Source organism: Poecilia formosa, unplaced genomic scaffold, assembly GCF_000485575.1.
Source record: "Poecilia formosa unplaced genomic scaffold, Poecilia_formosa-5.1.2 Scaffold171, whole genome shotgun sequence".
In the NCBI taxonomy this organism is placed as follows: Eukaryota; Metazoa; Chordata; class Actinopteri; order Cyprinodontiformes; family Poeciliidae; genus Poecilia; species Poecilia formosa.
The window spans coordinates 730,831-747,203 of NW_006800110.1; the positions used below are offsets into that span (position 1 = coordinate 730,831).

General features: G+C 38.3%; 1 protein-coding gene and 1 long non-coding RNA gene across 2 annotated transcripts in view; one reads left to right on the forward strand and one right to left on the reverse strand.

The window, feature by feature from the left end:
- Positions 1-13,904, reverse strand: part of LOC107837755 (uncharacterized) — an 89,737-nt gene extending 75,833 nt beyond the window's left edge. The window contains exon 1 of the long non-coding RNA XR_001663799.1: positions 13,604-13,904. This is a non-coding gene — a long non-coding RNA (uncharacterized LOC107837755). The remainder of the gene's footprint in view (positions 1-13,603) is intronic.
- The window catches only part of LOC103146927 (cadherin-20), a 97,662-nt gene that overhangs the window by 2,171 nt on the left and 79,118 nt on the right, over positions 1-16,373 (forward strand). The window lies entirely within an intron of this gene.

The window sequence follows — 16,373 nt, forward strand, 5'->3', positions numbered from 1 at the left end:
GATGTCAGCAAAGTGCTTCCCTTACAATTATTGGTATGTGTTGAATGTGCATCAATCGGCAATAATGGCATATAGCACTAGGTCGGCGGTGTGGTGGCTCTAAGCTAATTCACAAAGTTAGTTTAAAATGATTGCACAATTATTCTGGATTTGTTGCCACAAGTTGTCTTGTGCTATCATTACAATCTCCTAGCTTAGGTATATTTTATGAAGGTTGGAGTTCAGCCTCTTTAGAGAAACCTTTTGAGCATAACAGAAGCTAAAGGTTTGCTTTACATGTTCATAAATTTAAAAAAATCTGAGACTATGCTGATTATTAATGATGTCTGCGTTAAATCTCTTTGGTCTTGCTGCTGATGTCCGTTTGTTTTACTGCCTTAAACTTACAGCTGGGCAATAAGTCAGTAACAATCTGACAACAATCACGATTGACACATGATCAATATCAATAGATAAAACATCCGACAGAAGTTCAATAATTTCACCAAACTCCAATCCAGAATCACTCAGCATTCTGGGAGATGTAGGCAGAGAAAACACTTTAACCGCTCTAAACAAGATGGTATCAACTAACCCACTCACTCTGTGGTTACCTAGCAACTCACCCATTCTGTGGTTACCTAGCAACTCACCCATTCTGTGGTTACCTAGCAACAACCTGTTGAGTAACATGCGCAGTAGCATTTTAAGGTTCCGCCACAGTAACTCAACTATTTAAAAATAAAAATACAAAATGGTATGGAGTAAAAACTGTGGATAAAACAGCAGAGACCATATATTTAAAACTAAAAAACTAGTCAATATTTATGGATATTGAGTGATATGAAACGCTTTACATCCTGGTACATTTTTCAGCCATACTGTCCAACCCTACTTAACTTTCATAGTAATTGGACTTAAACTGTTTTTAGATTTCAACAGTGTTTGGGCTGAAATTTGGAAAGTTTGTTCCAGATCATAACTGACTCTAAACAAAATAACTTGGAACCTTTTCATCTGGCCAACACATTTTTACAGCAGTAGCAACGATTGTGAAGGTCAGTGAAAAGGCTGAATTCAAAAGGACTTTATGTGTTTTCGTTTTACACATCACTCTTTTCATGCCTCTCTTCACAATAAAGCCGGAGTCATCACCCCTTTAGGTAAAAGGACTGGTACAGGCTTTTATGGGCTCCTTATTGTTTCCAAGATGTGAGACACCACCCTCGTGCTGAAATCAATAGCCCAGTAAATTCCTAATTGAATGACTGCAGGGCTCAGAGCCTGACGGGGCTTTATGGGCTACCAGAAGGCGCCTTTGAGCGCGGAGAGCATCAAGCACCCTGCTGGCGTTGTTGTGGTCTGGGAAACAACGGCGCGTCAATCAGCGGCGGCCTGGCAGGCGACAGTAGCGTTAGCGCTCACACACCTGCCAAGATATGCTTCACGAGATGAAGAGGGGATCACGTTACTGACAATTAGCTTTTCTTCCTGCTGAACCCGGCCACCATAAAGCAGAGAGGACACCTGTGAGGCGGGTCGTAGGTGTCAGAAAGATGGAGCGGGAGCTTCGGGGTTTAAGCGCAGGAACACGATGAGACTTGTTCTTCATTCGCCGGTACTGTGCATCGGAGCAAATCCTTTTGTTTGAGCTGTAAGTCATCTGTCTGAGCTGCTGATGAAGTGACTGACCTCAGGGCTTATGCTGCTGCTGCTTCAACACAACGAAAACACAGCAATAGGTTGTTTGTGGAAATTTTTGAAATGTCACACCTTTTCAGACAATACAGCATCTCTCCTGTTACTTTGTTGGGAAGTAGACAATGGAAGGGGTGGTATTTATGAGTATCATGTAAATGTTCCTGTAAACCTCAGGAAAAATCTAATATTTCCAATAATATCTGATCAGATACCAAATGACGAAACTTACAGGACAATAAAGACACAAGTTCACTACAAAAAACAAAATCTTACCAAGTGTCTTTGGTCTGGTTCGTAGTGCGAACATCTTAGTTTGCATTGAAATAAGAAAACTCTAACCAACAAGTAACTTTTCAGCAAGAGATAGGAGCTTGTTTAAAGTCAGTAATTTTTAAATATTGATAAAAAAGCTATAGTTTCACTGGAAGATAAATTCACAAGAAAGTCTTTCCATGTTAAAAGTGAAATAATGCAGCAGTGGAATTAATACTTTTTCATTAATATTAAGGAATTATGGACTGAAACAACTAAATCTTTCTGAAATGTTATCTATAAGTCAGTTTCATCTTATTTCCAGTGTACTGAGATGTTTGCACTTAAAACTAGATCAAACGCACTTGATGTGTATTTTGTGTTCTGCGGCATTAACTCTCCATTTTATTTTGACACGGCTTTACCAGACCAAAAACTATTAATATAGACTTTTAGTGAGAAGTTTACTGTATAGATTTATTTTATTTTTCCATTGAGAAATGATTAGACAACCATCTTAGCGATGATTGAACTGGCTGCACAATGCAGTTAAAAGTACTTTGTGAAAACATAATAAATCACACAATCAACAACTGTGAAAACCGTTAATGTTTTATTTATTATGGTTCTAAAGCAACTCTGGCTGTTTGTAGTTTTCTGGAAGTTTGCTCCAGATTTGTGGTGCATAGAAGCTGAATGCTGCTTCTGCATGTTTGGTTCTGGTTTTGAGGATGCAGAGCAGAACCAGAAGACCCGAGTGAGTCTGAAAATTTTATACAACAGCAGATCTTTAATATATTTTGATGCTAAACCGTTTAAGTGATTTATAAACCAACACATTTTAAAGTCTAGTTTCTGAGCTACAGGGAGTCAGTGGAAGGACTAAAGTTAAAATCCTGCTGTGACATCAGTCCTGTAATCCAGGAAATGTTCTTCAGGTGATAGAAGGCCGACTTTGTAACTGTCTTTATGTGACTCTGAAGGTTCAGGTCACATTTCAGCCTGATCTCCAGGTTCTATCTGTAATAACTGCAGCTGCTCAGAACATGAGCTCATTGTTTCTCTTGTTGTTTTTAATGTTTCGCCAGGCGGAGCCTCTCGAACCAAAGCTGTTTGTTGAATTAAGTCTGAATCCACATTCATGGCTGTTGTTCATCTATTATGTCAGAATATCGCTAGCTGACACTTTCCACACTGCAATGAGCATTCACAGAAAGAGGCGGCTGCTTGCTACGGCCTCTAAACGCAGACTGGAGATATTAAGACATCGATTTGCAGGGAAAATGAGACAAACACTGTAATCTGTGAAGATAATCTTTCTCCCTGCACCGATGGTCCTCCACAATGATCCAGAATACAGCAGAGAGAGGAATTAAACACTGTATTGGAAAAGAGTTATCCAATGATGTGATGTTATGGCTGTGTGGCGTGTTTCGGTGTGCTTCTGCTTGGAGAGGCAGTGAAGAAAATTTCAGCACGAAAATGTTTTCAGCTACTTCAGACTATTAGAAAACTGCCTCACAGCAAAACAATACAAAAATATTAACACCCAAAAGTTAACTGTGGCTCAGAAAAGCACTCATACATTTTATGTAACCTTTAAAGCTGCTTATAACTCCTATAAAATATGTTTTTTAAATGTTTGTTGGAACTGTTTTCATGTCTGAGACAGATAATCTGTGAAAAGATCGATCTACTGCTATTGCCATGTGAAGAAATGAAACCACTCCAAGTCAAAAACAACCAATCAGAGCAAGGCGGCGGGTCTTGGCGCTGTCAATCATCCCTGAGAACAGGATGCCAAATGAGCTAATGGCGGAGAAACAACTCACCGTTACAGGAAAACCATTTATCTGCTGTCATGTGAAGGAGCTGCAGTATACTAGAGAAAAACAGAGGGTTGAGCATGATTGACAGCACTGAGACCCGCCTCCTTGTTCTGATTGGTTGCTTCTTGTTAGCATTGGGAGAAGACAGAGGAGCTTGATTTTTCACAGATTATTTGTCTCATACAAAAATGTAACAACATAGTGACGGGTTCAACAAATATGTGGAAAAATATTTTTATAGAATTTACATATTGCAGCCTTAATGTATATTATTAAGCTATTATGTGAAAAGCCAACCAAAAAGGTCCACTGAAAGATTATTTTCCAAGTCAGAAGTGAAATAATCTGGCAATCTCCTTAATATTCACCAATCTTAAGGAATTACTGACTTAAATCAAGTTCTTATTTCTTGCTGAAAATATACTTGTCGAATTCCTACTGTATTAAGATATTTGCACTAGAAACTGGACAACAACACTTGGGAAAATTCTGTGTTTTTGCAGTGTAGTGATGGACTCCAACCTGAACCTTTGGAGCCACATAAAGACAGTTACACAGTCGGCCTTCTACCACCTGAAGAACATTTCCAGGATTAAAGGACTAATGTCTCTGGAAAATCTAGAGAAACTCATCCATGCATTTAAATTAATAGAATATATAAAGACTGTATAAAGTACTTAAACAGGAAGAAAAGCCTTAAAATACTTCTGTTAGTTTATAAAGCACCACAAAACATTAAAGATCTGCTGCTGTTGTATCAGTTTCTGGTTCTGAACTGCTCTGCATGCCCAGAACTAGAACCAAATGTGGAGAAGCAGCATTTTCTGCAAGAAACAGAGTTTCTTTACATAGATACTAAAAAAAGGAAGTCATTTGTTCTGAGTTGCTTTTGATTAATAATAAATGTAATTCACTGAAGTCTGGTTTTACTGTCTTCACTTCCCTGTATGTTGGCACTTCAGTGTTTTGCTTGTTTGTTTTTTATGTTTTCATCAAATGAAGCACTTTGAACTGCTTCGACGATGGAATGTGCTAAACATATAAACTTGCTTTATGTTGTTTTAGTTGAAAACAGGGAAGCTGGTCTGAGTTGTTGAGAAACTGGTAAATAATGTTAAAAAGTTGAGTCCAAACTGTCCAAAATCAATAAGTTGAAAGAGTTCGAAAGCAGCAAACAATGTTATATTTTTAAAATATTTTTTAACATGCAGTATTTTGATAGAAAAGTGTCCCATTTTCGTTGACTATTTTCATTTAGAATGAAAATAGTTTAGGAATTTCTTTTAAAAAATCCTTTTAGACACATTTTATGAAGGTTGCTGGATATTTGAGGTCATTTGTACTGACTTAATGATCAACAAGCATCATTAATAAAAGATAAATCCTTCCTCTTGTTTCATTTTAGAAGATTTCAACTCATCAGTAAAAACAATCTGGGTTAGCGGCGCAAATATGCAGGATGTTGCTCTTTGTCGTCATGGTAACGTTACTTTGGACACTTCTGAGTATGAGACCAGAAGAGTCCCGGGGTGAAAGTTCACCTTCCCAAAGTACAATAACCCCAAACATACAGCCGGAGACACAGTGGAGTATTTTAGAACATGTTTAGAACATGTTGACATGTTAGAAAGGCCTCATTCAGTGGTTTCAAACTGGGGGCTGCAGTCCCCTCGGGTGGCGGCAGGGGGCGCTGTGAGGGCCTCAGAAAGATGCTGAAAAAAAAATCTTCAATTTTTCATCATAATTTTTTGTTTTATCAATAATTTTTAAAATAAAATATAGGTAAAATTATTTATTTAAATGCCATTTCTGATTGGCTGCCAGTCAAATTCACCAAGCTGCTTTGCTCTTCAAGTTAGCACAAAATGGAAACATTTCCGACAAGAAAGACTCTGCTGCAAAAACTGTGGAAATGAAATAAAGCTCGATACAATTCATATAAAATATTACATATTTTTATAATCAAAAACAGAGGACTGTGTGGAGAAATTGTATATTCTACTAATAAAGTCATTATATATTAATTGATAATAAAATTGTCTGCCTCGTAACTCATGGCAAGCTTAAAATCAGATGGTATATGGAAGCATTTATGCTGAATAAATGTAATAATTATTGAATAGTGAATAAAAAATGTTAATGTTTCTTTACATATTTTGTAGCATTGCCTGTAGGTTTGGGCCCAACCAAAGGTTAAACCTAAAAATATAGACTTGAAAATTGAGCTTCAAAGATGTGGCAGGAGAAAAATTCTTTCCATTTCGTAGTTATTCATAACTTGTGTTTGCTGATCTCATAAAAAAAATGCTTTGAGATTTGAGGCTAAATCAAACGTGAAAGAATCCAGGGAGCAAAAATACTTTTCCAAGGCACTGAACACTTACACAGTTTGGGAATATAGAAAAGAATCCAAATTTCCTTCAGCTCTTTGGGTCACATTTGGTTGAAATCAAAGAAAAACCCGCTGAAAAAGCAGCAAGAAATCTTTACACACGAGGCTCACATCTCGCTTCTGATATTGCGACAGAAGACAAACTCAGACTTTATCATAAACAGAAGCTACCGTCTCTGTAATTGCTTTGTTTTTATAGAGGTTTTGGACAATAAACGTCTTCACTGGAGGCACAGTTTGAAACACAGAAGCATCCATTTAGCCCCGGTGGACAAATGTACCGAGACAGCTGAAAGTACAGCTCTAATTTAAGCTGTCAGTACCAACACAACTAATACAACTCCAAGTAATAAGTTGGTTCCCCTGGGCTTCTGCTGCAGCCTAAATACACTGCAGCAAAGGTAAAAACTGTGCATGAAGTGGGAGAACAAGTTCTTAAATCCCCAAACTGATCCCACATAAGGAGATGCAGATTTTCATTTGATTAACTTATTAAATTATTCCAGTTTGAAAAACGCACTCTGAGATGACGCATCTATTAGGACAGGAACACCTCGGCTCTACAAATTAAACAGATTCATATTTTTCTGCTCTCCTACCTGACAGGATTTATTATTTTCCAACTTCCAAACATTCAAGGCCATGTTTCTAAAAAAATGAAATAATAATAATTTTTTTTAAATTGAGCTGATCTGACATGTGAACCTTCTCCCTCGGTAGTCCTTCACAGCGCTGCGTGGAAACATACTGTAAGCCTGTTGGTTTTTAATGAACTGCTGGGGAGCTGCGCTTTATTATCCATTTGATTATTAGTGAAGCAGATCCAAACACTGCAGATAATGACGAGCGTGGCTCGTAAAATACATACTGCTCATAATAAACTGCGGCAGCCTGCTGAATTAAAAGCAGAAAATATTGGAGACAGGTCTATAAATGCTGCTGGGGATCCAACAAAGAAGCAAACACGCTTCAAATCAGTTTTTGTTAACCCTTCTAGAACCGAACCTGTCGCCGCCGACATGTAAACATTTGCAGTACCGTAATTCCACCACACTTGGCGCTATCTGAAAAATTCCAACGGTTTCTGAAAGGGGAGACGTTGCACTTTCCAGCTAATATCGGGTTATTACGGTAATTTCACAGCTGCAGCTGCAGAGAGTGAAATTAATCCGGGGGGCACTCGTTTAATAGACGGTAAATTGTGAAAATGACTTGTTGGATATTGAAAGTTCCAGTTGTTATGGGTACATGGGTAAGTATATCATCTCACAGGACATTTAAATAACTACTTACAATTAAAATAAGGAAGATTTATATAGGCAGACGTTTGAAATTCGGGTCTAAAAGGGTTAATGCCTCTCTACGGTCTGCATAGGTAGAAACTACTGGCTGACATCCAGGAGCCTCAAATGTGATGATCGTTCAACCCCAAACTTAAATATTATCAATTATAAATGCTCACAGATTCAGGAATAAGGACAAGAAACTTATTCCATCCTCCTCATTGCCAATTTCTGGAGCTCAGCTTTAATAAAGGAGAGCTAGGACATCTTTAGTTTGTTCCCAAGAGTCGAAATACCCGTTTGCCGCTGGTTACAGAGTATCCTCTTAGGGTGCTTTCCCACCCATAATGTGATCTACTGGAATGAATTCTACACACATTCACTACATACGTCTCCACTGCTGAAGAAAAAGCATGTTCACACTTGTTTAAAAAAAAGATTTGGACAAGCCAGGGAAACACAGGGAGTTTTTGACCCCAAAACTCAACTCTCTGAATGTCAACACACACCATGTTTGGAGCAGAAACAGCACAAAATCCAACAGAAACCTGTTTGGATACGAGAATCAAGGCTGTGTTTTATGGTGCTGATAGTCCGATAGACTCGGTTCGATTTGGGAACAAAACTGCAACATTTGTTACGTTTTTAGCTGCTGCAGTTCTCTAACTCTGCACTGTGTCAAACGAATCAAACCCTTTGAAAAACCTGTTCTCTTCCTCGCCTGTGGGGGTGCTGTACCAGAACTGCTGAAGGAAACAACATGAAAACCGCAGAAGAAGACATTCTGCAAAACTTCTGTCTTTACGAAATATAAACAAAAATTAAATGGCGTCAGATTTTAGCGGTTGTAGAATTTGGTAAAACACCACTACTCTTTTTTCCTGCTAGCGCTAGACTAGCATATTTGTTTTGGTTGTATTTACCCAGAATGCCCTGCACTGTTGTTCACTTCCTGTTTCTGGAGTGATCCTGGTCTGCTTGGCGTTCATATATTCATTTGAGTTCACGTCAATCAAACCAAGGTTGAGGTATTCAGGCGTTTTTTGTGGTCCACGTTAGCGTTTGATTACATATTCACACCTCACCAAACGAACCGGAGTTTCTACATAAACGGACTGGAGTCAGATTAAAGCGGACCAAACAGGGCTGGTGTTAATTTACCCTTAATATCTCAATATTGAAACACACTTTTCTTACTTTCTATGGTAAATTGAATTGTCTAGCTGTTTGAATTGACAAAAGTTTCTTGGGTTATGGGTTTGCGTAAATCTATACGGGTCACTTGTCTTTGTTTTATGTATTTTGTGAGTCAGAAACCCAATAAATTTGGTACTTTAACAGACAACAACACAACTACATATACCGCGTAGTCCTTTCAGTGGAAAGTTACAGTCCTGACCCAAACACCCGCAACACAAATCACCATTGATCTGTTCAAACCTTCACCTACTCTGTGGATTAAAACATCAAGAAAAAACACATAAAATATTCATCTGATCTTTGAGCCGCAATTAACTCAAAATTAAACTTCCCCAAACTCATCTATTATCTGAGACCAGGCTAAAAATAAACAGCTCATCAACCTTCAGCGGAGGCCAAAACGATCATCACCATGAATAAGGAAAACAGGTCGACCTTGGTGCTGGCAGACACTGATTATGTTTTATTGCTCCTCCCAACCAAAATGAGCCAAATACTCACCACTGTACTCGGCGGATAAAATGGAGCGAGACGGGGAATGAGTTATAGCGTCTGGAGCTGGCGTGCTCCAGTTAACTTTTTTCTATCCTATAGCAGAGCAGAGGACAAGCTGCCATAAATCTGACCCACACATCCATTAGGTTTCTATACTCTGCAGCTCTCAGCATGACGTCCCCCTCTCCATTTATTTTAATGCGCTGTTTTTTAACTGCGTACAGCGTGTTTGTGTGTGCCAGTTTAGCTAATTAACTGTTTGGAGAAGTGTTTTGGTTTCAATCTGTGCATGAATTTGCTCTCCGAGAGAAATGACCCAAACTGAAGAGGATCCAAGGACAGTCAGTCAGATTCAATCCAAAAGCAGCTCCAGCTCTAATGGCAGCGCTTTAAATGACTAAAGAGACAGAACGCCAACATTACAAGCAGCACGATGTGCATTAAAACACTGATTATCCTGCAGTCTGATGATGAGGAGAGCATGCAAACAATCTGCAAATTAAACATTTCACTTGTTGAATCCAACAACATAACTAACGCAGTGAGTCCTGCACATTCATCAGCAGCTTCTGAGTCACAGGACAGTTTGTGAAGCTGGAGAATCACCACAGCTTCCATCTGGGAACCGACAGAGTTTATCAATCATCCTTGTGACTCTCAGCTGGAGAGGCAGAGCCACACTTTACTGCTTCCTGTGTGTTAATGATTAACAGTCAGGCCATATTGATGCAGTTGACAAGACTGAATAGCTGACATCTTCTTGTAAAAACGCTTATTTTGATGGTCCAAATTAGAGATGCGCTGATCCAATATCAATATCTATATTGGTCCTGAAATAAATAAAAAAATTCTCCGCCATTTTTCTTTTCACTGTCACACATTTCTCCATCTGTTTGGTCTATGGGCCAAACAAAACATGTTTATCACATTTTTTGAACAAAATACTTGACACTTGTCTTTTCCAGCAGCCATTTTACAGAGCATACAACAGGAAAACCAGCTGAACAACAAAAGTTATAGATCGGGTTTTGGGGACAATGTGCCCGATCCATAAGGGCAAATCTATTCAGTCTAATTCTACGCTTTGTGCTCTGAGCGACGTCTCCTTTTATTATTTATTTTACATTATATTTAAATGGAAACATTATATTTAAATGGAAACACCAAGTTGCCCTGCTGCAGCTGTAATGATGGACCAACAGGGTGTGTAGGCGCCTGCATGCCAGGCTTGTTTTGGATGATTCTGCAACCTGTGCATACAGTTTATAACCTCAGAGAACAGATTTAAAGCACCTGCATTTTCTTTTCTGCACCTGGCCGATTTATGGGCTGCATACCAACGAGTGGCATGTACAGCCTCGCCCAACCTCACTTTGGTTCTTAAAGGGGCAGCATTATGAGCCACTTTACAGCATAATCAAGTGACTGTTACCTTCAGTTGTTCTGAAAATGCTATAAATGTCACATGGCTTAAAAAAAAATTACTTTTTGATTTAACTCCTTGAAATTGGGCCTCTGTCTCTTTAAGAAGGTTCCATCTTTCTGAAGCTCTGCCTCCAGGAAGTCATCCCAACATGGCTCCTCTATTGTCCCTTTAACAATGTTTTTACCAGCGTTGTACTGAGAAGGAGCTCCTACAATTGATGTGCAATTCAAGCAGGTGTTTGCTAATTGCTGCTGGCTAGTCTGAAGGAGCTGAGTGGGGGAGGAGCTGTGCCTCGAAGGCGGGGCTAAGTCCACCCAGGCGTTTTTCACATCTGTAAGGTTGCCATGGAGATTAAAGGGTTAAAATATGCTTGTGAAGAAGGAATATTGTGATAATATGTAAAGCTAAAAATGTTGATTTTACACAATACTGCCATTTTAAACGTGAAAAAGAAAATGATTTTACATCCATTTGGTCAGATTTGCGAGAAAAAGAAACAAATCTTGATGCAAAACGTGCTGCTACTGCGCAGCCTTGCTGGTGTGTGTGTCTTTGTTCGTAACTTGTGAGCACATGTGTGTGTCGGGGCGTTTTTCCGTTGCGTGTGTGTGCTTGCATCAGCGCAGATTGCTCATGAAATGCGACCTCTGGAAAAGTTTCCTGTCCGCATTCTCCTCTTTGAACTCCAATCCATTATCTTCAGGTATCAAATTCGCCCCAACAGGTGTATTGTGGCAGATGATACGGGCCCGTGGCAGCCTGCCACAGATGCGGGGATGAAAGAGAAGATCCGGGTCTGTGCACACACCAACACACTGGCGTATGCACCTTGAGAGTTTGCAGAAAGCGCAGCCCTCATAATGCAGCTATCGCCGGGCTCATCGGCAGCTGCGAAGAAAGTGAATCTGTTTTTAAAGGACGTGTGAAGACGTCTATCTGAGTTCCTGTCGTCGTTTTTCTTTCATACCCAGAGGCGTTCGATCGATCGCAAACAGAAACAAAGAAAGTCTCATGCTGTTTGTGTGAGACAAAGAAGAGGTGAAACAATAAAACACTGGATTTAGTTGTTGCCTCACAGAGATGCTTTCAACCTCGGTTTTTACAAATTACCATCCTTTGGACCTGCTGCACATTCTGAGACTGTACCTGTACCAGTGGATGATATGAAAACAGCTAAATGATGAGTGTAAAGTGAGCGTTTTGTAGAGCGAGAGCCTTCCTGTGAACTTGGTGGAGAAGGAAAACAAAGATAAAAAGAAGAAACAACAGCGAGCAGATGGTCAGAAACACAACTGTGTGCTAGATGTGTTATTGAGCAGCTGTATGCCGACACGTTCAATTTAATAAGCTGCAAAAATGCTAGCACTGTTAACAGCTTGTTGCACAGCCCCCTCATGGACTGCAAAGACGTTCGCTTGTTCATTATTATCACTATTTTTTACATAAAAACAGAAAAATCCACTTAGGACTACAAACTTCGATATATTCTGCTGGGATTTGATGTGGTAAAGTAAACAAACTGGAACTGTGGAAATTATACATTAAAATGGTCTCTGTGGCATCGACATTTTCCAAAACAATCCGAAAAATATCAATTTCCATGTTTCTGCAAGGTGTTTCCAAAACTAAGAAATATTCAAACTGCACCATACAAGAACAAGTGGCCACCAACCCCTTGGTATTTGTTTAAAAAACTCAAAATGGGTCATTATAACATGATTCTACATCCAGACAGAACTAAGAAGGTTAAATTTGTGAATGTAAACGTGTTAAATCTGGATGTGGTTTATGGTTTTGGGCTAATGCCTGTTTAATGTTGTGAAAGTTCGTCCATATGGTTCAGATAAATATTGTTTACTCTCCTCCAGTCCTGCTCAGAGATTCATGCTTATTTAGGGGCTTAATTTGGCCAATTTGAGGTTTCAGAGTTAGCTGACCTGTCAAATTAAACAACTAAACAATCAACTAATTCTATGGTAAATTAAAATGAGTTCAATAGTTTCCATTATGATGAATTTTTTAAGGGTTTGTTTGCTTATAGAGACGCCACAATTCCTTGTATTTATGGTTGTGGTTGCATGTTTTTTATTATGTGCATTTTATTCATTGTTTGGTTGTTGTGTTTTAGTTTGGATATACAAACATCTGAGTCCCAGTGTTTGATGTTCCTTCCATAATGTAAGTTTATTAGTCTTAGTCAAAAAGAGACTGAATTATTTATTTGCACATTTTAATGTATTTCTAATACTGCATAAAAAAGGTTTAAGTGGTTAAGAGAATGTGTAATGTTACATTTTCTTACGCGAATAATCGTCAAAATAATTGATTAATCAGTTACTAAAACAGTTAGTTGCAGCTCTAATTTCGATGTATATAAATCACCCAGAACCACATAACTGCAGTTAAAAGAGAGATGTCCTAAACGTAACCCGTGCTCCATTTCCAGACAAATACTCTACAGATGTTGTTTGTTTTGCTGAGCTCTTGAGAGTACACACGGCTTCAAATTCATCAGAGTTCCTGCTGTTTGATGCAGCCGACATCCCTGGCGCCTTGTTGCAGCAATAGGTGGGAGCGTCGGGGCCGAGCACCTCCCCACTTCCACACGCTAACATGGATGAGGCGTTTGATCCCAGGGTTCAAAAGACATCAGCCATAGTCTCTGCCCCCCCTCCCGGCTCCCCGTAGCCGATTCTCTCCTTTGAAATAACATTACCTGTGTCCTTTCTGTGAGCTCAGGAGTCTGCAGCAGCAGATGAGACAGAATAGAAAATGTAGAAAAGGAACTATGGCGTTTGTTATTGCCTCTACAATCGGCAGGGCGGATCAGTTATTCTCCCTGAACTATCCAATGTCTCCTGTGAAGGTTTATCTAAACTGGTGGGAGAGCTTCTTAACAGTTTTCATGTCTTGTCGTTAAAAAATCCTACAGTTGTTTGAGATTTTAATGGATTAAATTGGTTTTAAAGCAGGCGTCCTTGGGTTTCATCAAATTATTGGTTGGATTTCAGCTAACAGTGTGCTAATCGAGTTTTGGGGTACTTACAGACAGACTAAAGAAGACGAACACGGTCCATAACGTCAACTGGTTTGTTGACTCCACTTCCTAATCCTCAAGTTTCACCGCCAATTTTGAAAACTGGAAACCAGAAGATGATGCAGCGCCTCTGAAAAACAAGATAACAGAATTATCTGTATCATCAATCATGCTCTGTCTACTTTACTCCAACCCTATCGTCTTCTCAAATTCAAGATTAGCACGTTAGCGCTCCCAAAAAGCTAAGCTGCTAATACGCTAATTATCCTAACAGCCAAGTTCTTAAAAAGCAGCAAAGTACAAACCACAAGAATGACTGACATTTGAATTTAAAACAAGAAGATGCAGATAAATCCGACATACAGGTAAAGAAAATCAACATCAACTTGAACCACTAATATTTGGTCAAAGCCCAAGGAGAGGAGGAGCAAATTTAAATATTTGAAATCAACAAAGGCTACATTAACACAGCAGCTCTTTATGCTCAATTTAAATATTTTTGTTAATTTTTTTTTTTTTTTTTTTCCGAAGTGGTCGCTAATGCAACCACAATTAGACTTTTGTGTGAACGGTTTACAACCACAAAATGGAAAAGAAAGACGTTACACTGTAAAGACGTTACCAAAGTAATAATGGCCATAACCAATTATTGATCAATTTTAACGTTTTTGAGCAACAGGAGCGTTATTGTCGATCTTAAACATATTAAGAAAATCTACCACATTTGGATTGTTTTGGTGCAGAAACGCAAAGCGGATAAAATACGACATTCCCGCTCTGACTACCAACATTTTGAAAACCATTGGATACGATCCAACTTAGAAACACATAAAGTAGCACAATTAGGTTTTTTGGGGGGTGAAAAATTTGGAATTGTGTCGTTTAAACTGCGAATATGGGGGGAAAAAACTAAATGGATTTGAATCACATGTTGCTGCTGTGTGAACATAGAGTGTTTAAATTAAAGTTGGTTGATCTTTTACTTTTTGTCTCACAGTATGGGATTATGCTTTTAGCTTAAATAAACAAATTATCTAACTCACAAAGGGCCAAACACACAGGAATGTTTTATTGTGTCTTTTCTATGGAGTGAAGCTTCTTCTCTGTGTCACGTTGGATTATAAAACTTATAATAAATTACAAGTGAACACATAATTCACCACTATTGCTGTTATGAATGACATGTCTGTGTTAGAGCTGAGGCTAATGCTTCAGGTGTTTTCGCTGTCCAAATGAAAAAGTGTTAAAAAAATTAAACGTTTAGGTTTCCCTAAAAATATCCAATTATAGAAAAAAACTTGGTAGAGAGTATTTGTGTTAAAATACAGAAATACACTTATTTATACTGGATGTTTTCCAGGTTTTACCGAATAACGACTGAATAATTTGCTAAAGTTTGCTTTGCTAATTCAGTTAGATTTGGTTTTTGTTTTATGTTTTCTGTATGAAATTTGTTGAGCTGTATCAACAAATTTCAGAATAAAACACAGATATTAACCAGAAAATGAAAAAACAAACAGTCGCCTTGTGCTAACAGGTAACGGTGCTAAGCTAGCAGGAAATAAAGGCGTTTAGGGTTTTAGAGGCTGAAGTGTGGATTATTGGTTCTTCTTCATTTAATGGTAAAGTCAACATGAGTTCAGTTGAAGTGGAAGGTAATCACCAACATCTCTCCTAATTTATTCTTTGGTTAAAATTAACTGCAGTTATATTATAAAACGATTTGAAAAAGGTCCCTTCCTGTCCCAACTGTCTGGTTCAACGTCTCTTATCTATTCGAGTGTTTGCTGTCACTTCGGTGAAGTTCCAGCTTTAAATATTTGAAGAGCCAGACATGAATTAGGAGCAAAGAGACGAGACGCCTGCAAATCATATTTAGGTGAATAAGAGTCCGCCGACTCTAAATGCGCCTGGTTCTTCCTATAAATGATTTCAAGGCAGATAAGCATAGAGAGAAAACAGTTTGCTTACTGTAAACAAAAAGAATGTTACGTGATTTTCAATATTTTTCCATCTGAGCGAAGATTGCAAGGACCAGATCTAATGATAAGTTTGGAAGAGATAATTCCAGGTTTATGGTTTTCATGCAGACATCCATTTCCTCCATGCTTATGCATTAGTTTCAGACATTTTAGATAACGCCAGAACAAAGGAGGAAATAAGTATTTAACACCTGAAAAAGCCTTTTCCCACTTTATATATTCCACACCATGTTGGTAACAACCAACTCTGTGTAGCAGGTGACAACGTCTGGTGTGACTTTAAATTAGAAAGACAAGTAAATATTTAAAAGTAACTTCTGAGCAAAATATCATCTTAAGTTTAGTCAATTCCTTTACATTGATGAGATAACAGATTATTTCACTTATATCACATGTTCCCAATGTTATATGTGAAATAATCTTCCAGTGAACTAGAAACTACTGACTTAAAAGAAGCTCCTATCTTGCTGAAATTTGTTTGAGAAATTTGTTTGCTTCAACTGAACTAAGACCAGAAACCTGAAAAAAAAAGGTGACAGGATTTTGTGTTTTTGCAGTGTTTTATACATTTTCATGTGGATTGTCACTTTAATAAGTACAGTTTAATTTCTACTTGGTCTTCAGAGAGATTAACGCTTAAATTCATTCTGAGAGGAGAGTTTAATTTAAGATATATCAAGTAATTTTCAGCAATTAAAAATAAAAAGTTAGATGCTATCCTATAAACATCCGCTGAGATGCTGAGAGACTTGGCATGATGTTACCTCACTTTAGTATTTTGTTTCTGAGCCAATAAA